Source organism: Leptonychotes weddellii, chromosome 10 (assembly GCF_054177405.1).
Source record: "Leptonychotes weddellii isolate Sample4059 chromosome 10, ASM5417740v2, whole genome shotgun sequence".
Taxonomy (NCBI): domain Eukaryota; kingdom Metazoa; phylum Chordata; class Mammalia; order Carnivora; family Phocidae; genus Leptonychotes; species Leptonychotes weddellii.
The window spans coordinates 81,185,473-81,208,796 of NC_138378.1; the positions used below are offsets into that span (position 1 = coordinate 81,185,473).

The 23,324-nt window shown below is 34.7% G+C and overlaps 1 protein-coding gene and 1 long non-coding RNA gene across 5 annotated transcripts in view; one reads left to right on the forward strand and one right to left on the reverse strand.

Moving 5' to 3' along the window:
• Nucleotides 1-23,324, reverse strand: part of LRRTM4 (leucine rich repeat transmembrane neuronal 4) — a 649,649-nt gene that overhangs the window by 452,184 nt on the left and 174,141 nt on the right. The gene's annotated exons all lie outside the window — the stretch shown is intronic.
• The window catches only part of LOC145715916 (uncharacterized), a 396,987-nt gene that overhangs the window by 3,496 nt on the left and 370,167 nt on the right, over nucleotides 1-23,324 (forward strand). The window contains exons 2-5 of one of the 3 annotated variants that reach the window (XR_014138189.1): nucleotides 7,278-7,374; nucleotides 12,134-12,239; nucleotides 22,074-22,149; nucleotides 22,842-22,981. This is a non-coding gene — a long non-coding RNA (uncharacterized LOC145715916). Of the gene's footprint in view, nucleotides 1-7,277; nucleotides 7,375-12,133; nucleotides 12,240-22,073; nucleotides 22,150-22,841; nucleotides 22,982-23,324 lie in introns of those variants that run through there. The other 2 variants (XR_014138188.1, XR_014138190.1) reach the window with 2 other exon arrangements.

Here is a 23,324-nt window from a genome sequence, read left to right on the forward strand (position 1 = left end):
TGGTAGACATAAAATGACTCCAGGGATTGAAACCATCTTAGTTCTAAGGTACAGTCAACTTTACATATTTGTAATAATATTAGCATTTCTTTCTTTTTTGTTTTAAAGATTTATTTATTTGAGAGAGAGAGAGAGAGAGAGTGACCACATGTGGGAGGTGCAGAGGGAGAGGGAGAGAGAGAATCTCAAGCAGACTCCCTGCTGAGTATGGAGCCCAAGGCGGGGCTCGATCCCATGATCCTGAGATCATGACCTGAGCTGAAATCAAGAGTCCAATGCTCAACCAGCTGAGCCACCCATGCACCCCTTAAGAATACTAGCATCTCTAGACATACTGCTTATATTATTGTCACTCATTATAGATTTAATAAACTATTTCTAGAATTGAAGATATGGTCTTTCCTTATAAGTGTTTAATTGAAGCAAATGTGATTTCTTTTTTTATCTTTTACATATTACTTTAAGCACATACCCACACTATCCTCTTATATTACATTAGACACAGAAGCAGTTTATTTCTCAGCAATTGTTTTTCCCTATATTAAGATCCCTTTTTTAATCAGAAAAGTATTTGCTACTTGTGATTTTTCTAAGATACATATTTTTTGTTAAAATTTAAAGCCTACATCATTTAAGGAGTGAGATGGGAATTCTTATGTGGATAAGCACCGTCAGGCCCACGTTAGCAGGTTCAGGCAAATTCCTCCTGCAGGAATAACATTCACAAATTAATATAACCAATTATACGACTTTACCATGATTGTACTCATTTGCTAGGGCTACCATAGAGAGTAGCACATACTGGGTTTTAACCACAGAAATTTATTTTCTCACAGTTCTGGAGGCTAGAAGTCCAGGATCAAGGTGTTTTTCGGCAGGGCTGGTTCCTCCTGAGGGTAGATAATCTGTTCTAGGCCTCTGATAAAGTGACCCCTGGAGGGGCACCTGGGTGGCTCGGTTGGTTAAGCGTCTGCTTTCGGCTCAGGTCCTGATCCCAGGGTCCCGGGATCGAGCCCCATGTCGGGCTCCCTGCTCCATGGGGAGCCTGCTTCTCCCTCTGCTTGTGCTCTCTCTTGCTATCTCTGTCACTATCTGTCTCTATCAAATAAATAAATAAATAAAATCTTTAAAAAAATTTTTAAAAAAAAGTGACCCCTGGAATCAGCACAGAAGAGAGGGTTCTCCACCCTCCAAACCTTATCACAGCTCTACTAGGGAATGCATTCTGGCATTAGTAAATCTTGGCAGGGGGGGAGGGAGTTGGTTGGTTGGTTGTGCTACGTATTTCCTTTGTGTCTATATGGAGATTTTCCTCAAATATTTCAAATGTCATAAAGGGGCTGCAGAAATTCTTTCCTACTTTTTATTATTTAAAAAAATTATCCTTTGTATGAGTCTTACATCATAGTAAATAAAAAGAACGAACAGTTTGACCTATGTAGGTCTATAAAAAGTTTGCTAAAATGTAATGAGACTGGTTACTTGATTTGCAGAAATCATGCTAGTCATTCTATAGTTACCACATTTTGTTTCACATCTGGTAAGGTTAGTGCCTTCCATTTAGGGGTATCATAAAGTGAGAGGGGAAAGAGAAAATCATGGACAGACTTTAGAAGGTTGATCTTAGGGACCTTCCTCATACATGGACTAGCCAGTGTTTTCTTTTTTTCTTCTCTCTTTCTATACCTTGGACCCAGAGGTTAGGTAAGCCTGGCTTGTTCTTTGATCTATATCTATGGGTTCTTCTCCTAACAAGCTTAGCTATAGTCTTTTCAGAAGCCCCAAGATGCTGTCCCTGAAGGCAGTCATACCAAGGATTCTTAAATTTTTTTGCCTTCATGACAGAGTAAAGAGAACAGAACTTTAAAATAAATTAATAATAATATAATGAGGGAAGTTTTCCACTTGAGTGTTATCCCTGCTCTTAGTCGATTAATTTTACGTACTCCCAATTATCCAAACTAGCAATACCTTGTGATTATAGTGCTACCTTAGGAATGACACAAGATCACATGGTCAAAAGCTTACATACTTAAAAAGAAAATAAGCTTCTTCTTTTTTTCTCTCTATTTTAAAATAATCTTTTATCATTCCCCAACGAAGGTGATATGATTTAATTTTTTTGTCTCAAGTTTTTATTTAAATTCTAGTTAGTTAACATAGAGTGTAATATTGGTTTCAGGAGTAGAATTTAGTGATTCACCACTTACATATAACACCCAATGCTCAACACAAGTGCCCTCCTTAATACCCATCATCTATTTAACCCATCCCCTGCCCACCTCCCCTCCAGCAACCCTGTTTGTTCTCTATAGTTAAGAGTCTCTTACAGTTTGCCTCCCCACCCCCTTTTATTTTTTTCTAATTATACACAGAACCCTAAGGAATTAAGTATGATGGATAAGCATGTGATCCATACAAAAAGAAGAGAGCACATTTTGCCTTTCAATAAATAATCCAAGATCAAGAGACAAGTGGATTAATTGATCATTGGGAGTAACATCACCTAGAGTTCTACATGGATCTATTATCAAACGAAGACAATCTAGTTAAGATGGAAAAGTGATTCTAAAAATTATTTTATATGAGAACCACTAAGAAAATGTTTAAATCATTTCCCAGATCTCACTCCAAAATATCCAAGGATGGATATTTTCTGGAAATTCTGGAGATAATTTTTATGCAAAGCCAGAACTGAAAATCACTGTGATAGTTAATAAACCAAAATCATGAACTAAGAATGCACTGGCCAATTCTCTCCACAGTTTAACCTCATGAAGTTTACAATTGACTAATCTTGCATTTATCAAAGTGTCCTGTTACTATCATTATGGAAGAAAAATAATTTGAATAAAAACAATGCCATTTTTGTATTCATTTTTTTCCAGTAAAAATGGAATTTTCTTGGCACTTTCAATTATTATCTAGCCTTTCTATTAATTGTAACTCTAACCTAATAGTGCTAAACATTTATTATTGATTAAGGTCTATGAGCAGCACCTAACATGATTTCTAAAATGTTCAGAAGATGACATATAAAAATGTTGAGATAGGGACGCCTGGGTGGCTCAGTTAAGCATCCGACTCTTGGTTTCAGCTCAGGTCATGATCTCAGAGTCCTGGGATCAAGCCCCGCATAGATCTCTGTGCTCAGTGTGGAGTCTGCTTGTCCTTCGCCCTCTTCTCCTCCCCTTGTGCATTCTATTTCTAAAATAAATAAAGTCTTTAAAAAAGTGTTTATATAAAACATTATACAAAAATGTCATACAATGTATAAAAATGTTCTTTTAATCAAATATAGGGAGATTTCCAATGTGGCTGAAGTGCAACTTAAGAAAACAAATATAGGGATAACAATTAAGTTTTTTTTTTTTCTTTTGTATTTTTTTTATTTATTTTTTTACTCTTATGTTAATCACCATACATTACATCATTAGTTTTAACAATTAAGTTTTTAATATGACACTTTACATGATTGTTTGCAACAATGCAAACCAGCTTTGTTGAGAAGAGAAATGCACAATGGTTCTTCCTACTTGTTATTATATACATACATATATGTCATTATATATATATACATATACATACATATATATATACACATATATATACACACCCAGGTCACAATTGTTTTCTTCATTACCACATGAATGATGAAAGATAATTTCAATTTCATAACAATTCACAGAAGCTTCCTAAACTAAATGATAAACTTCAAAATTCAGTCTTATGACTGGAAGACCCAGAACATTGTTTCGTTTTCATGTGGTAGCAGAATATTTGCTACTTTCAGTCATCTATTTCTAAAATCATGAGCACAAAAAATAAAAGCCTGACTAAGTAAAACGCTCCCACCATCCATTGTAAGATACATTGAGACTCTAAAAGGTGGGCAAGAAATCTAGAAGAGCTTATTCATTATAACTTATTGAAAAGAAAGACTTCTAATCTTTCAAAGAAAACATGTTGACAGATATATGGAAACATAACAACACACTGTCACCAAATGTGAGGATATAATGTCAGATACTGTTGATTTTTTAAAGTTTTTTTGAAGTACATGTAGTCTATTAGACTACATAAAAGTGATGTCTTCTAGAAGACATGGGGTTACTTTATAACTAATTTGTAGAAATGATTATTCACAAGCCTTTTTCTTTAATCAGAACTGTTAAAACTAGAACACCTGTACTAATTTTTGGTGCTACTATTAGATGGAAATAGAAATATTTGAAACTTGGGCCGGATTTCTAAAGTATCTTTATATAAAAGGCAGGGGACAAAATAATAAGTGTTAAGACAACATAGCTTTACATCCTAGAATTGTGGCTGAGGTCTATCAAAGATTAGATGGGTAATTTGGGGCTAATTTACTAAACATGTGGCTCAATTCTTCATTTGTGATATAGAATTTATAATAAATAGCACATAGGGTTGTGGTGAAGAATAAATTATAAACAATGCATACTATTTAATATAGCATCTAGCACAAATAAAGCTCTCAATTATTGGTAGCTACTGCTGTTGTATGTAAATCAGATACATACAACGTGCATGCATATCATCATTTATGGTTGATTACTATTTCTTATAGAAGGATTTGAAACATATATTTAATGTGTACATTCATATGTTCATTTTGTGCTTATTAATTATCTTCATCTACTTGATAAGGACATCAACTTGCATTCTAATAGCATCCTGGGCTTTCTATGCCTTTATAGTTAAATTAAAAGGAAGCTATAAATCATAATGAAAATCCAATCATAGCAAATGGAAAAGCACTTTGACTCTACATAGATGGACTTGTTCATTTTTTTAAAAAACAGGATATAAGGCCATACAATTGTTTCTTTTAAAGCTACTTGGACTTTTTTGGTTTGTCTAGGGTTAACAGTACAAATATAAACCTATCATAGAAAACACACTTTACACATTTTCAATATACTCTGAAGTAGATAATTCATGAAATTTTTAAGATTACTTATTCTGTTTAATTTCACATATTTAAACCCGTTTGTAGGAAAATGGATAACATTTATGCTTCTTAATTTTAAAACCACTGAATGTTGAGAACTTCTAATTTTGAGTTTATATGATAAAGTAATTAAATTTGAAAACCATAATACCATTACTAAAGAAATAAATTATTGCTAAGAAGAACATAAGTAGGCTCAACTAGCATAAAATATTATCAGAAAATATTTAATAACAAAGAATGATGTTCCATGAGGTTTTACTCTGGAATGGTATACATCCCAGAAAGATTCTTTTATGTCATTATGTCACACAGACTATATTAAGTACTAACAACTACTAACAAAATGTAATAACTGCACAAATTACCAGAGCCATCTTTTTCATTAACACAACTTTATGAAAAATAAGAAAACTCTGGCTAAAACTATCACAGTAATATCCTTCTGAGATTTGAACTATAATTTCAGTCACTTTTATTTTGTCCCAGGAGACACAACAGGAATGCAAGAGACAGGTGGCAATCCACTCATGTAATTATATTTTTCCCTATGTTTGAATTGTTAGGCAGGATTTTTGCTAATAGAACTGAAAATGAGTCATAGTAAACTTGGTTATTCTTAGGCCACAGAGAGATTCAAACACAGGGTAAAAATGGCATATTGTGTGTGTGTGTGGCCTCTACTCAAAACTTATTTGTAACATGCAGAAGCTAAAGAATCATAAAAAAATAAATATGTTAAGACATTGCCTAGCAACACCTCAAAAAATGAAAGCTATGGGCAACTCACCAGAAATGAGAACAGGTGAAATCATTTAAAAACTATTTTAGACATAGTTTCTCAGTTTTTAAGTCATCTAGGTAGGAAAAGAGAGCTAAGCAGAAATAGGCTCATTTTCTATGCATCAGAGGAGTGACTGAGGAATAGATAAAAATAAAGACATACTTCCCTAGCCATCACTGCAAACTCACATCAGGGCAGTAAAATTTCCATCAGAGTAATCAGAAGTAATCAGAAATGAATTCCACATTTAGAGCAATAGAATATATATCTAATACAAAAATTAATTTGTCTCACAATACTATTCGGTTTTGATTCAATGTGGAATCATGAGATCACCTATCATTTTATTTTAAGAAATAGTAGATAAATCTAAACTTTATTTTTAAATTTAAAGTTTTGTTATATATATTTATATTTTTAAGATTATTTATTAATTTATTTTAGAGAAAGAGAGAGAGAGCATGAGCATGAGGGGCAGAGGGAGTGAGAATCTCAAGCAGACTCTGCACTGAGCAGGGAGCCTGACGCAGGGCTGGATCTCATGACCCTGAGATCATGACCTGAACCAAAACCAAGAGTCTGGTGCTCAACCAACTGAGTCACCCAGGTGCCCCATTGAGTATATATTTATTTTTAATAACTGAACCTGATCATTCAGATGTTTATTTCTTTGCAAATGGATCTCAAAATCATTAATAGCGGGACCCCAAGATTTCCTCTGAGGCAGTTTTGATGTAATGAAAAAAAAATGGGATTAGAAGTCACGATACGCTATTGGTATTATTGTGAGGATTAAACAAAACAAGTAAATCCTAGTACCTAGCACTTTACGGGGAAGGGAGGTATTCTCAATAAATATTTGTTCACTTGTACTCTGATTTGTAATATCCCATGGAGACTCATTTAGTAGCAGAGGGGGACTTGTGTTTGCAATAGTATGTGGAGCACTGCAAACTATTCCAACACCCTTGATGAGGTTTCTGCAGGAGTTCTGAGTAAAATGTCTATACACACACCCCTTCTTAGGTCTGTGGAATGAGTTTGGGGGAATTACTATCAAAGAGATATTAGGGAAGGGATGGGACAGGACCACTTCATGTGGAAATGATGGTAGGGTAATACAGTCTGTCTTAATATAATCTAGCCACTATATCTGGTGGGGGGTGGGAGGATAAAAGGGAGGAACAATTCGCAGAAGCTTCTAGATACTGAGTAGGGTAGGGTATATATGCTAGGCTCTGTCACTCTTCAGGCCCTGTTTTCCTGGATGACTGCAATGCTATCTATCTGTCCTGCCCCTTTCATAACATTACCAGGGAAAATATAAGCCTGAAAGTTTCAGTCACCTTCTCAAAACCCTCATGTCTTTTCTTCTTCTTTAGAATAAATTAAAATTGTCACAGGTTGGTAGGTATATATTTTAAAGTGGATTTGACTGAAGTCACCAAATTTTAGTAGAGAAGGCAGTTGTAATTCATATTTCCAAGAAGATCTTCTATATGCTTCTTTTGATAGAAAAGAAAGACAAGTGATGAATAAGAATAAGTGTGCCCACAGTGAGTGCTGAGATCCTGGCACAGCCTGATCGTGGCTCAGACTTTCTCACACTCAGGTTAGTGTCCAGAAGCCCATACCTCTCTAACCTTAGGACTTCTTGCCACAGGGCTGATCCTGTGGTAAACACTCAACAAAAATTTGCTGAATGAGTGAAATGAGGTCCATAGGAAGTGAATTCCAAGTTTCTGAATCCAGAGGGAAGAAGTGTAGAGTTAAGTGGCAAATGGTCCATCATCGAGGCTACTTTAATGGAGCTACTTTTATCCATGAAATGAGTGAGCATGAATGGGGGAAAAATAGTCAAATGATGTATCTGAAAAATTCTTGAGAGTTAGTATGAATAGAAGTCAGAAAAACTAGGGGGTGACAGCTTTTGCCTCTCTGGTTTATTACAACGACTACCAGACTGCGTGGACTAATGCCCCAATAACTAATAATTGTGTTAATGTACTAAGTGCCAAACACTGAGCAAACAGCATGTCATTGGGTATTATACTCAGTGTTTTCCCAACATGATCTCATTTACTCTTTAGAGTAACCTTGTAGAAATGGTATTATTTTGTCCTTTTCACATATACATAAACTGAGGCTCAGAGTGATCGCCTTATCTTGGATCACACAGTTAGTACATAGTATAGCCAGGATGCAAAGCATGCCTTTCTGACTCCAAATCTTAAGATGGTATGCTAAACTTTGTTAAAACATTGTCTTTTAAGTTCCTTTTATAATATACCAAGAATTATGTAGTCTAAATTAACCATCCTTTTATTCATTCATTATGGATTAATTCTTCATATTAGGGACATCATGTCATGTACATATATGAAAGAAAGGAACATTTGTAATGCACATCATTCTGAGAACACTGAACCATATAAACTAAGGTTGAAAAGATATGTGTAAAACTCAATTATTTGAGATGATTTCATGCTGATTATCTCTTACCAAATTTCTTTTATTTTTTTATGTTATAAATGCAAACCCTGTATACTAAATAAAAGTTGAATTGTAAATGCTTTTGAAATTGTTTAAAAGTGTGCTTGAACTTAATTTAAATTCTCAAACCCTTCAAATACTAATCTGATAACTTCTTTCTAACTTCACCCATCTTAGTGACGAAGTTTCAATACAGGTAGTAGCTAAAACACTTTATTGTAAAACCAAATATTTTATAGTAAACTTCCTTCTCTGTCTTGCTCTTCATTTATTAAAACTAGTGCCTGAAAATGCTTTGAAAGTTTATATACATTATGCTGAATGAAGTGCTTTAGGCACTAGCAATTTCAGGTGTTTAATATTCAGCAGGCATCATCTTAAAAGTCAATGCATGTTTCAAAATTTTCATTGCATAGCCATGTGTTATTGCTGAGCTCTTAAAATCATTGCTTTGTTATGCTACTAAAAGTTGGCAAGATGACTCTTTCCTATGATACCTTCCATTTAAAGTAAAAAAAAAAAAGGTGGATGTTGTGTTTTCTGAAAATTGTGCAAATTGATATGCTTAAATAGTATGACCAGACTGATCTCCTTCATGCTCCCATTTAAGCCTGTACATTCTAAGCTTCTAAAAAACATATCTATAAAGTCATTACCATGATTCAGTATAGATTATTCTGAAAGTATAGATGAGTTAAAATAATAGCATGTGGATGTATTTGTGTATGGAAAATGGATCACATCATCTGAAATCTCTATTTCCCTTAAACTTAACCATATGTGATGACCATGTGTCCACATCTACATCTTCTTCTTGTTGGCTGCATATGACCCATTGCACAGATGCATCATAATTTATTTATTCAGTCCCAGATATTGGGATATAGGTTCAATTATTCATATTGTCATTGTCAATTCTGTAATTTTTGATTATACATAAGATACATTATTTGAAGTGAAACTGCCAGGTGAAATGCTAGGTGTGATTTTTTAGGAGAATTTTAGTATGTGATATATTAACTAACAACAGAGATATCATTTTGTGTCCTTTTGCATCTTGCAGCATCTGACAGGTCACTTAACAATGACAGCTTGCAGGGACAATGGCTCACATCAGGATGGTCTGTATCCCCCTTGCAATAGCTCTATTGCAATTTACCGTGGCTTTCAGATATTGCTGATCAGCCTTGTGTTGCAAAACCTTAAACTTGATAGTTTCCATTAAGTCACACCTGAGGCATTGGGAACAGACATATCCCAAAATGGTATGCAAATGCGACACCACTAGTATTCAAATGACTATTCAGCTTTGCAGCTGATAAATCCATAATATCTCTCTCTTCTTCTCCTCCCCAAAGCAGTTAACCTGAGGCCAATTAGGGATAAATGTAATGCAGTTTTCTGTGATGTGGTTACCTTTCTAACTTTGAGGATATGAGAAACTACATTCTCTCCAACTATATTTGGAGAAGAGTTCAATACATGTGACCCTGATCTTCAAATAAAGTCTTTTTTTGTTGTTGTTCCTCAATCAGGTTATAAAGTAATGAAATAGAAAAAAAGTTAAATGCCAAGCAGTGAACCGCAATTGATTAGATGAAATCCCTAATCTTCTTAATCATTTTTTAAAGTAAAATTAAATACTGTCATTTTGTTAGAGTAGGCAGTTAGGTTCTAACAGGATGCCTGAAGGCCCACAAAGAGGAAGTCACGGCCAACTACCTGGAAAGTCAGCAGCCTGTCCTGGCAGCTCTCCAAAGAGGCCAGATCAAACCAGACAGGCCCATGATGGTGGGTGCCAAGACGGGAAACTCTTGACCAAATAAGGAAGAAAAAGCGGGAAACCATGCTTCCAAGAAATCCCCACCTTAAGGAATGATTATTTCACCCCCTTGTTAACAACTGTTGATAAAAGACACCTGAACCCCGTGGTTGCAGCATTCGATCTCTCCCCGCTTCTCCTCTCTTTCTCTCACCTGATCTCTCACATCTCAAGAGTGTATTTTCACTCTAATAACTTCCCTGCTTGTGTTGCTCAGCAGTGTTGTGTCTATCCTTGAATTCTTTCTCGTGACTAGACCAAGGGCTTTCGGTGACATCTTTAGGACAGGCTGCGTTGAGGCCTCAGGGCCCCAGGGTCTCCCCAGTTCATCTGGCAACAATTTCATATAGTTCTCTAAATAGTAGCTATATTCTGCTTTCATATATTTTGTAGTCTACTTTGGATACTAAAATTCTACAGACTATAAATGGGTAGCAGACCAATCTGAAATTTTCTCTGAAATATGAATTACTAGTTACTTTTTGCTTCTCATCTATACTTATTATATTTATCCATCCAGTATCCCAGATTTCATTTAACACATGTGAGATAGACTTTTTTCTGTATATGATGTAATGTTTATGACTTGTGCTTGTTTTTAAAATTTAATAAATGTCTTATATATACATACACACACATGCTTCCATTACACATACACAGACAGATGCGTGTGATAATATGATTTTGGCATTTTATTTGCTTCTGTATAGAGAAGAGATTAAAAAGAAAGAATAATTATAATAAAATATTTGATGTTAAATAGGACATTTTCTTTATTGTTAATAAAATGTGATACAAATCCATGCTAAAAAGATACAAATGGTAAAAAAAAATACTAAATGAAAATTGAAAGGCACTAATATGTCCCTTTCTTATTTTTAGTTCTATCCCTAAGAGGACCATTTCAATTCTATTTTGATTATTATATTGGTTACTGCTATAATTCTCAATAATAGGCTGACCTCAACTTTTTGATTTTTAACTTCAAATAATGTAACTTACTAGCCCCTTTTAATTTGAGGAATTTAGCATATTCTCTTGCTAATCACTTTCTTCTTGTGAGTTTTTTAGGAAGGTATTTCTTCATCTCTTTTCTTGTGTCATGTGGAAAAAATAAATTTTATTTTTCATTCCTACTATATTTTTTAATTGACATATAATTAGCATACACTATTATATTAGTTTCAGTTGTACAACATACTGATTCAACAATTCTATATATTACTCAGTGCTCACAATAAGTGTAGTCACCATCTGTCACCATATAACATTATTAAATATTATTGACTATATTCCCTATGCTGTACTTTTCATCTCCATGACTTATTTATTTTGTAACTGGAAGTTTGTAACTCTTACTCCCCTTTATCTCTTTCAAGCATCTCTCTACCCACCTCTTTATCATTTTAGGTAATATACATAAACCCCTGTTGTTCTGTCACTTGGGACACTGTCTCTTAATCCAGTCTATTTAAGAGGAAATAAATGTTTTTACATTTTCCCACCTTTCTTCCATCATCCCCACTTCCTGACCTCTATCAAACCATAGTAATACATGTACTTTGAGAAAGTTTGATGGCAGAAAACCCATTCTCTTAAGCCAAACTGTTTTCTAGCAGTTTCTATCAAATTATGCTATATTTGGGTATTTTGGGTGTTGGGTAAGTACATCCTAAATCTCTATAGAATGCACCAGTTTTGACTCAAAAAAAAAAAAACCTACTAACATAAACTCAAAATCACAAAAGAATCTAATTTCAAATTCAGAATTGCAAAAACAAAAATGTACATAAAAGGCAGGGAAACAAAGCCCAAACATTTCTATTCACTAACAAATTCAAGAAAAAAGAATAATGAAATGAGAGGGCAAAAATAAAACTGCTTAATGATGATTCTTTGTTCACCCTTTCCAATGCAGAAAGGCGGGAGCTGGAATACAGTTCAAACAATGCACTTTTAAATGATATTAGAATAGCAACAGGTCCTGAAAAATTAAATGAACAGGTCTTGCAGGAAGGGCAGAATGACAAACATCAGACTCTCTTTTCTTTCTTAGGACTTAGGAAATATGAAAATATTAGAAATAAACTTCACTGATCTTCCAAGCTATGTGAAAGAACCATCCTAATGCTGAAGATTTTGCAGAACTTCTACAGAACGAGGTACAGCTACAACCATAATAAAACAACACGCTCATCAAAGGCTGCCATTTAACCTCTCTGTTAAAATGGGGCACACTGAGACAATGTTTAGTGGAGGAAATCTAGACCACAGAAGCTCTCTGGTAGGGAAGGAGAAAGCCTGAAAGTCCAATCAGGCTGGGAGAGTTAGTAATTAATGGGAAAACTAGCCCCTCAGGGACATGAACCACTGTCCCTAGAGGACCAATGCAGTGGAATCCTTGGCAGTGCAGGTTTTTCAATAACAAAAGGCTGAAAACACACAGAATCCCCCTTGGGAGCAAAAGACTTAAGTAAACCATACCATACCCATATCATGGAAGTTTATTTCAATATGAAACTAATAGTGTGGGTCAGGGACGGGCAATTAGGACCCACAGGTCAATGTGGTACACTTCCTGCTTTTGTCACTAAAGTTTCATTGGAACACAGCCACACCCATAACTGCTGCCTAAAGCTGCAGTTAAGCTGCAATTGTGGAGGTGATTAGTTGTGACTGAGACCATCTGTCCGGGAAAGCCTAAAATATTTGTTATCTTGTCCTTTACAGAAAAGGTTTTCTAACTCCTGGTAAAAAAGAGGTATTTTTAATGACATGGAGACATTTTTGTGAGGTAATACAGAGTGAAAAAGGAAATTATAAAACTATATCTATTTTTGTGTATCTAAAAATGTATGTGTGTGTTTGTGCATGCATGCATTTGTGAATGTAGGGAAAGGTAAACACCATAATGTTAGCAATGGTTATCTCTATTAGATAGGATTATTGGTGACTTCCATTTTGTCACTATTAACGATTTTTAAAGTTTATCCATAAGAAACCATATTGCCTATATAACAACAACAAAAAAGATATTTTAAAATAGAAAATGAGTGAAATCATTGAGGCAGGCTTTATCATTGTTTTTGTAATCATTGGTCCTAACAGCTGAATTTTCAGAAAAGGAATTTGGCCCTTTCTTGTGTTTTAGTAGTATGGAGCTCACCACCCTCAAGGACTATGGGGGCCTCCTTCCAGGGCAGGACAGGCAGCAAATTATTTCAAGGTTCTATGAGTTTGATAGCAGTTGTCTGGAAGGGGGGACAACTGCTCATTTTCAACTGTTACTTTCATCTGTGCTCCTTCAATCAAACATGGAACATCTGTCACCAGACTACTGTCTGATGTGGCAGCAAAGGCTGTTCTTGATATAAGAGCCCCCGGGGTTGTATGGGAAAGGAAATCAGACAACTGCAACCAATACGTCAATACCTATACCAGACCATGATGATTAATTGTTTTTAATAACATTAAGCATTGCAGCATTGGGAATAACAAATATGGCCATCTATATATACATATATAGTGTGTGTGTGTTTGTATTACATATATATGTATATACATGCATTTGTGGTTAGCCTGTCATTTGACCTAAAATAGACTTATTCTTAAAGGAAGAATGTAATAATATATTTGAAATATTTAAATCTCTCTCATAATTCATGAGTTTCATTTTCAGTATGAATTTAAGCCTTGGACTACAAAGTCTACTTTTTATTGTTAAGTAGGGGTTTCCAATATTGCCATAGAATATCCTCAAATTACTTGAGAGTACTGAGGTTTTTTGTTCGTTTGTTTGCTTGTTTGTTTTGGTAAAAACTGAAGTGAATTCAAATGCAAGTATAAAACAGTGTTCAACATTAACAAATTAGATTATAAAGCAAAAATTTGACAAACTCTAGATGCTTGGCCCTTTTTAAAAAATGTCTTCTGCATATCATTTTTGCATTTAACAAAACTGTCCCATTTTCTGAAGACTACAAAGAATAATATAAGTGAAATGTGGAGTTCACAAGGAATTACTCTACTTAGGGCATCTAAGGGGTGAGTGCTGATGTGGAAACAAACAAGAGTATTTGGGGTAAAAGCATACTCTCTGGAGTCAGAAAATTTGGGATTGAGTTCTGCTTACTGGCTATGGGAAATCGGGCAAGTTTCAAGTCCTCAGTTTGCTCAAAGCGCAGGCAACTATATGACTACCTGTCTCCCTCATAAGGTAAGGTTGTTTTGACAATCAAATGGGTTAATAATTGTAAAGTGGATGGCATATATTAAAGACTGCATGTATTATATATTGGTTAAGTAAACGGTGACAAGTGTGAAGCTTATTTGAAAGGCCACAGTGGGCTACCAACATAGTCACTAAGAAGAGTGAGCAGGAAAGCAACAGCACTGGGGAAGGGAAGACAAGGTTGCTTGTAAGCTAAGGCATGAGCCAGACACAGACTTAAAAAAAAAAATTCCAAAAGACACAAGGTGGTTGAAAATTCTAGCCTTGGTAAAAAAAAGAAGATAGACTAAAAATTAGAAGAGAGTCTCACAAAATACTGAGTTGACAGTAGAAACATAAGTAAACTTTGTTTTACATTTATCCTGGCCATTTTAAACGGATATGAGGCAATAGAAGTAGGGGACACTGGATTCCCTTTTTTTTTTTTTCCTCTTTATTATTCTACAAATAACTACCAGGCACAGTATGTTTTGCCTTTTTATCGTCCTGTAATCTCTGCTTGTACCCCAAATCCACACCTTGGACACCCAAATTATTGAAACATGTGATGCTTCTTTTAAAAGTTGTCTGACTTCAATCCATTTCACTGCCCACATATCTCTGTCATTAATATGAATTTCTCCCATTTATTTCTCAATATCGTATTCTATTCTACAAAAGTATATAATTCCTCAGTGTTAATTAGATGTCACTTAAATCCTCCTAATGATGTACAATCGGCCTGCTTATTCATGCTGCATTTCAGCCTCTTCTGGACTGTGATTGTTTCAATCAGTGAAAAATGCTATTATTAAATCCCATTCAGTTACATCAACAAGGTATCAAACCAATTATGTAAATGTGATTTTATTTTGGTGACATTACTAGATTTCAGTTCAGTACACAGAGCTTCAATTATCCACTTTGAACCTCACTTTAAAAATCTAGTTTGAAGACAAAAATGATTCTCAATTTAAGTATTTGTTAGATAATATATAAATAACCTCTTGTTTCCCTATGATTTATAAATCCTATATTTCAATTATTTCAGCTCTGCATAATTACCTATGTGGTTCTTAAAACACACACACATATACACACACACACAAACATGCTTCCATAATGTGCCTTAAACCTTAAGTCATTTCCAAAATTTTATCTAATAAAGGAAAATTCATCATCTAATCCTGACCTACTCTGAAAAAAAAAAAAAAGAAAAACAAATACCAATTCATATAACTCTAAAACCAAATAAAGTTTTGATATGGCCCTTCTATAATCATACAGTTTTAAGGGAGAATATTAACTGGATGTTGAAGTGAATGAATAAGGTTAAATGAGTCAGTACCAACAACTCTTCTTTGATAAGAGTGCCTGGAAATGAAGAAGAAAACTCTTGGGAATGAAAACAGTACATGCCTAAAATTAGGGTAAATAAATTTATATAAAAAGTAGGCATCTCTTTAAGTTGTTTTATTTCCTCCCATCATTAGGAAAATCTAACTCATATCATAGAGATAGATTTGTCAGACTGTTTATATCAAACCTGCCTTCAGTGACAAAACAGCCACATGGGAACTGTTGCTATGTTATCCTTCTCTACCTTTTCCCTTCATCCTGGCATCCACAAGCATCCTTCCTATCTTATTCTTTTTCATCTTCTTTAAAGACTAACACAGAATATCCTTCTTGTTTATCTGTTACTATCCTGCTCACTTGTGTGTTATTCTTGCCTCCAATCTCTCCTCCACCTTGGCTCATCCCATATACTGTTGACAGTGTTCCTCCTGAAATTATGCTAATACACTTCTCTTTGAATACAAAAAAAAATACACCTAAATGTCAATGATTCCTCATACGCTACCCAGTAACAACCAAATTCCTTGGGAAACCATACTCCACTCAAAATCAAAGTATTTTAATGCATTATTACATCCCCTTTGAACAAAAATCTGTTATTTATTGTTTTATTACAAAAGTCTATAGTAAAATGAAAAACAAAAACAAAAACATTGTAGTAGGATTGCTGCCCTTGATTTTGAACCAGAGTCCCATTGCTATCTCTAAACTGTTGATAATGTAATTTATAATATACTCTGTGGCCAAAGAGGTATGTTTTAGAGGATGTCTATATTTCATGTGATTGTAGTAAACAAATTGTCACACATGTTTTAGATCAAGCTTATTCGTAATATTCAAAGCATCTAGATTTTTATTTACTTCATTTTCTTAAATGTTCAAATACCATAGAAAGTATAATAGAGGGTGTCTATAATTATAGCATTTCTCATCTTCTAGGTACATTTTGTTAGATTGTTTTATATTTTGCTCTACTTTAATGTTCAGTAAACAAAGTTTCATCTATCATACCTTTTTAAAATAAGTATTTGTATAATATTATAAATGTAAACCATGCTCAAATATTGATTAACAAAAATAATATAAAATCTAACAAATAGAGGTAAGCACACTGTTCAGATCTTGATTTATAGTCTTCTATGTATTTTATACATATATCTGTGCTAGTTTTCTAAGAATAGGATCATAACATATTTACTGCTTTTCAACCAGTTTTTCTTCACTTAACTTTATATACTCTATGCTTGACAGGTTTACTAATCAAAAGCTATTCTGTAAGATCATTTACTAGCTGTGTGACCGTAAGGGAATAACTTACTATCACTGTGATTAAGTTTTCTTATCCAAAATATACAGAGGAAATACAGAAAAAATAGTACCTTCCTCTTAGGACTCTTGAGAGGATTAAATACAAAGAAACTAAAAAATATTCTGTACTATAAAATAACAATAATAACAACATATGTGAACATAAACCATTTTTTCTGGAATAGCATATGGCATGTGCACATTTTCATTAGGTTGAAAACTATGTGAAATAGGGGGATTTGCTTGAATTATAAAAAACTGATGAAGTGTCAGAAGTTTAGGATATTATAGAATGTCATTATTTACAAAAAAACAATGTTTAAAATACATTGTTCAGTGGAAGCAGTAGGCAACTCATTTGCATAACATGGAAATAACTAGTCTAAATAAAGGTTTCCTACATTGTTTTTCCATTTTTCTATAACAAATAGAGATTGCTAGTACCATAAAATTTACTAAATTGTAAAGTGAGCAGAGCTAATTTCTTTGAATATCAAAGGTTATTGTAAGTGACCAAGAAGGCTTTGAAGTTCCCTGCAGTTTGACTAAATTTTAGACAGGCTGCATTCTGACTCTAAGCCCCTAACTTCCTTTTTCTTAGAGCAATTTAATTGCAAGGGCAATGGAAATGTGAATTTTTTCTCTACCCAAAGTCTCCTGCCTTTATAAACCAGAACTGTCCTTCTCAAGACCCTGAGAACTAGTTCTTTGTAATCATCAATGAAGATAGCGCCCCAATACGCTAGTTTCTGTGTGAGGGTAGGAGCCTAATTTTGCCAAGAGACTTAATCCCAGTTGTAAAATGTTTTTCCTTTAGGTAAGGCCAATTAGCAAACAGAGATGACCTATGATCCTCCTCAACCCAAGCTGCTAAAACCTCTCCAAACTTTTGTTTCAGCAGAACTGGTTTATCCATACTTGGATCTGTTCCATCTCCAGCAATCTTATCAGAATAAAATCAACTTGTGCTCTTATCTTGTCCTGTGAGTTCTCTCCCTCTCTCTTTTTAACAGAGGCACAGTGGTTCTGGATTCTTACAGCTTGTTTTTTAATTTGGAGCAAGTTACATGGTTAAATTTCAATTTCTGATTTGTAAATAGGAATTTACAGCATCTCCCGAGCAGAGTGGTGAGTGGTTGTCAGGAACAAAGAAGATAATGCATAGGAAGTGCTCAATAAAGGTTAGAAATAAGAGAGTCTAAGGTTTGAATAGGCAATTACAAAAATGATCTGCCAGTTAACAGTTGAAAAAATGTTCCATGTCAACTGTAAATTTTTTAAAATGCAAGTTGAAACAATGAAATGTTAGTTTTCATCATCAAAATGGCATAGATTTTTTTTTTTTAATGTTTCTACAGAGTTGGCAAGTGATTGGCAAAGCAAATATTCTCACATACCAGGGGTAGAAATATAAATTGCTATTATCTTTCTAGAGGGCAATATGACAAGTATCAAGAATATTAAAATTGTGCCTACTTAGCAATCCTGCTTTTAGGGCTAAGAAATAGTTTCACATTGATAAATATTAGTCAAAACCAATGTTGATCCCAGCTCTATTTCTAATATTGAAAAATAAAACCAACCTAAGAAATCAAATTACAGGAGATAGCTTAAATAAATCACTGTGCAAATACACAAGTGAATATATTATATACACATTTAGAATCATATTTAAGAATGTTTTATAGTTTAGAAAAATTTCAAGATAAAATGAAGCAAAAACAAAGTAAAACAATTTATAGGGGCGCCCAGGTGGCTCAGCTGGTTAAGCGTCTACCTTTGGCTCAGGTCATAACCTCAGGGTCCTGGGATCAAGCCCCGCATTAGGCTCCCTGCTCAGTGGGGAGCCTGCTTCTCCCTCTCCCTCTGAGCTCCCCCTGCTTGTGCTCTCTCGCTGTCTCTCTCTCAAATAAATAAAATCTTAAAAAAAGAAACAAAGTAACTTATACATTGTAATCCATATGTTCCATACCAAGGGAGCTAGCTAGTGGCCTAAAATATATAATATAAAACATTAACAATGGTGATCATCTTTGCAGTTTTCTACCATTTCATAACTAATCACAAAATATGCAAAAATGATCAATCAGTTTTGGCATTTATCCTCTACTTAAAAAGCAGTATTTCTTTCAGGCCATTATTTCTCTAATAAGCATTAAAATAAATATTTCTTTTTTTTTTAAAGATTTTTTATTTATTTTATTTGACAGACAGAGACACAGTGAGAGAGAGGACACAAGCAGAGGGAGCCAGAGAGGAAGAAGCAGGCTCCCCACTGAGCAGGGAGCCCAACGCGGGGCTCGATCCCAGGACCCTGGGATCATGACCTGAGCTGAAGGCAGATGCTTAGCGACTGAGCCACCCAGCACCCCAAAATAAATATTTCTATATTGTTCAATGTCTTCTTTTTAGGCATTCTTTACTGCTCTTTTAGCTTTTTCTTACTTTACTCCTATAAACACTCACCAACTCCTTTACATAGGTCTATAGTAAATTATGTTATCTCTCAATTAATATAATATTTCTCACTATATTTTATATTTGTAAGACTATTGGTAAGACACACTTTAAATATGCATTTTCCTTATGCATTTTCTTCATTTAGGTGTCAAATAATATTCCTAAAATTAGATAATACTATTTGACGTTCCCATAGAATCAGTAAACCACCAGTCAATTCACCCAGTACACTGCTGAGGTGGGGGGCTAGCAGGAACCTGGAAGACAATTTTTTTCGTTTGACTCTTTTAATAAATGTATTTGACTTATTGGTTTATTTCTAGTCTCCATATAGATAAAACTTAAAACCATTGACTGCATACTGCCTACTGAAAAAGCAAAAACAAAATCATAAAATCTCTCATCAAAGAACTATCAAAATAACATGGACTTATCATAGGTTGGTGATGCTGTTAATTTAAGACCATAAGGTGGATTTTATTGCTCAGAAGATATAAAATTAGTGTATCATTGCTTTCCTCTTCAAATTAGCATTTTCCTTTAAATTCCTAATACTCAGTTTTATTTGAAGCATGTTGATATGGTTAAGTTAGTTGGCATAAATGGCAAATGGTTAAATTGTTACATGAAACTAATATGGAGACACACAGGAAACTTTAAACATTGATAGACTTATAAGGACCATGGAAAAGCAAACACAGACCCAAAATTTCCACAGAAGTGCTGCAGATCACATTGCCCTTTGGCTGAAAATTAAAATGACACCTGGAAAATATAACTACCCTTTTGAAGGGATAGAGCCCAAATCTAATAATCTCCCTACTTCATATCATTTTGGCTTGAAGTAGGATAGTTTATCTAATTTGTATAAAGAAACAGGGTGTACCAATTCATTTATGTAGCATGTATACTATTTTCTTTAATACTATAGTGATAATTATAATTTTAGAATGGATAATTTCTTAAGGATGACAAGGCTTCCACGCCCCCCCCCCCAAAGGCTCTCATTTGAAGCTAGACTGATCTAAAGATTTCTAAGAATAAACACTTGAGAGCTAAGGTAAATCTGATGGAATTCTGTAAAATTCTGAGTGCTATGGGTTATTTAGATACCTACCTGCTCATTTTTTATTTTGAAATGTGAGATTTATAGAACAATTGCAAAAATAGTACAGTGTTCCCTTATACTTTCACTCAGATTCCCCTGTTGTTAACAGCTTATAAAACCATAGAACAATGATAGAAATTAGGAAATTACATTGCTAAAATATTTTAAACTCACTTAACAGACACTATTTGAATTTTGCCAGTTTTCCTACTAATATACTTTTCAGGTCTAGAATTCATATCAGCATCCTACATTGCATTTAGTTGTCATATCTCATCAGGCTCTTCCAATCTATAACAATTCCTCAGGCTTCCTTCTTCTATCATGACTTTGACAATTTTGATGAATACTGGTCAGTTATTTTATATGTCCTTCAGTTTGGGTTTACCTGATATTGAAGTTATGGATTTTTTGCTAAGAACAGCACAGAAGTGATGTCGAGCCATTCTCTGGGCATCCCATCATGAGGTACATATTATTCTGACTTACTGTATCCTTGCTGCTCAGAGTGGGTATGTCCTTGGAAACATCACAGAGGTAACTGTTAGCAAGTGACTATCCCTAAATGTTGTCCAGACAGAATAATTTTTATTTATGCCTATGAAGCCTGATCAAAAATTATCAATAAGAAAAAAATATCAATGTTTTTGGAAGTTAACTCCTCATTTTTAAATGTCAATCTACAGATACCAACATCTTTCTATGAAGCTGAAAGTGAGGCTAATATAGAGTACAAATAAACAACAACAACTAGACATGCTGCATCTTCAGTAGAGAAATCTCTGTGTTGATATTTGGGACTTTAGGGGAGGGGGAAACTACTAGGAGATCTATCTATCTATCTATCTATCTATCTATCTATCTATCTATATACATATATTTCTGTTTACCAAGAATTGTGTGAATTTAAAGCTATAGGGAAATTAATGTGACTGGTGTTTTTATATTCATTCATAGCAACTCCAAGAACTCTATTCATAATTATACAGATTTAAGTCAAAGATCTAATATTGAATTTGAAAAGATGTCTAATTTGGTTAAGTGAGTAGGGTATAAAAGAACCGATTTTCAAAAGCATTTCTCCAAATCTCAAATGAAATATAAAGAACAGTGTAAATTAGGGTAAATTGAAATGTTTCTAGTATTTTATATTTTACTATCACTCTTACTATTGAAAGCCCCCACCCCCCCCATTACCCAACCCAAGAACTAGATTCCCTTTGTATACTTGAGTGCATTTTATTTCTTTAAAATGAAGGTAGCCCAGTATTAATAGACACAGCTTATGTTCTGCAAGTAAAGAAAATGAATGTAGAGTTTGGTGCACTCACAAATTCCTGTTTTGCTGTGGACCAGTCCCAAGTCCAGGTAAGAGACAAATAACTTAGCTAAAACCCAACTTCTACTTGATTCCAACCAACCTTCTCTCACTCTGCCCCTTGGAATTGTGGTGAGTCCTGCTGGCGAGGATGGGTCAGTGACCCAGTGACCAACAAGAGTTCTTGAATGCTTTCAACTTGTCCTTATGTCTCCTTCTCCTGTATCTTGTAGGAGCAATGCCAATTGGGATTTCGGATTCCAGATTAAACCTGTCTGATTTTGTAGTGAGAAGCCCTGAAATATGAGTGTAAGTTATCCAAGTGCAACACTTTCAGCACAGTTCACAATAAGCACAACTACTTCTTGGGTTTCAAACTAAGGACATCTACATTTTGAGTAACTACAATATACAGATTTTGATTATACTAAAATCAAGACTTGTTATCCATGGAAGATGTGCTATTAACCTCCCCAAAATGAAAATTCATTTATGCTTTTAAGTCAGGAATTCAAAATCCAGGCTTATACAATTTGTTGACTTGTATGAAAATCATCATAGAGCATACATTCTAGCACTGGCCACTTAGAAGATAAATTTCTGTTTGTTTGTTTTTTTTAACTTTTAATGAAAAGGAAAAGGAAATAATATAATGTTCTCAACGTGCATTCTTTCAGGGGAGAATGTCCCAGTAACATCAGTCTCCCCATTTACCTTCCATTACTCTTACTGGGCTATTTTCTGAGCTTTCCCAGATACTGTGTAACCCTAGTGCCTCTCTCCTCCCTTTTCTTTATTAATGTCAGATCAACTAACTTTATTCATGCTCATGTCAAAAATGAGAGATAAAATGACCACTACACATGGGCAAAAGGCACTTTAACAAGGAACTAAAGGGCAAAAACAATAATAATAAAAATAACTGTGTTTTCCCATATTTCAGCTGGTAAAAGAGACTTGTAAGGTGCTCTCACTAACACTCTTAATTTCCCATCTAATAGACACTGGCCATGGAAGAAGAAAGAAAATTTTCATGCTATTAGAAAACAGATTTAGGGGGGGCAGAGCAAGATGGCGGAGGAGTAGGAGACCTGGATTTCGTCTCCTCTCAGGAATTCAGCTGGATAGGGATCAAACCATTCTGAACACCTACAAACTCAACAGGAGATGGAAGAAAAGAAGAGCAACAACTCTCTCATCAGAAAAGCGACCACTTTCTGGAAGGTAGGACGTGTGGAAAAGTGAATCCGAGGCGATATTCGGGAGGATAGATGGCGGGGGAGGGGCCTCCGTCGGCCGCTTCTGGCAACTGATAGAACCACAGAGCACAAAATCGGAACTTTTAAAAGTCGGCTCCGCTGAGGGACGTCACTCTGGTGGCTAAGCGGGGGGTGGAACCCTCCGGGACAGTGTGGTCTCAGGACCCTCGGGGTCACAGAAAGACTGGGGGTGCCTGAGTGCAGCAGAGCTCCCAGGTATCGGAG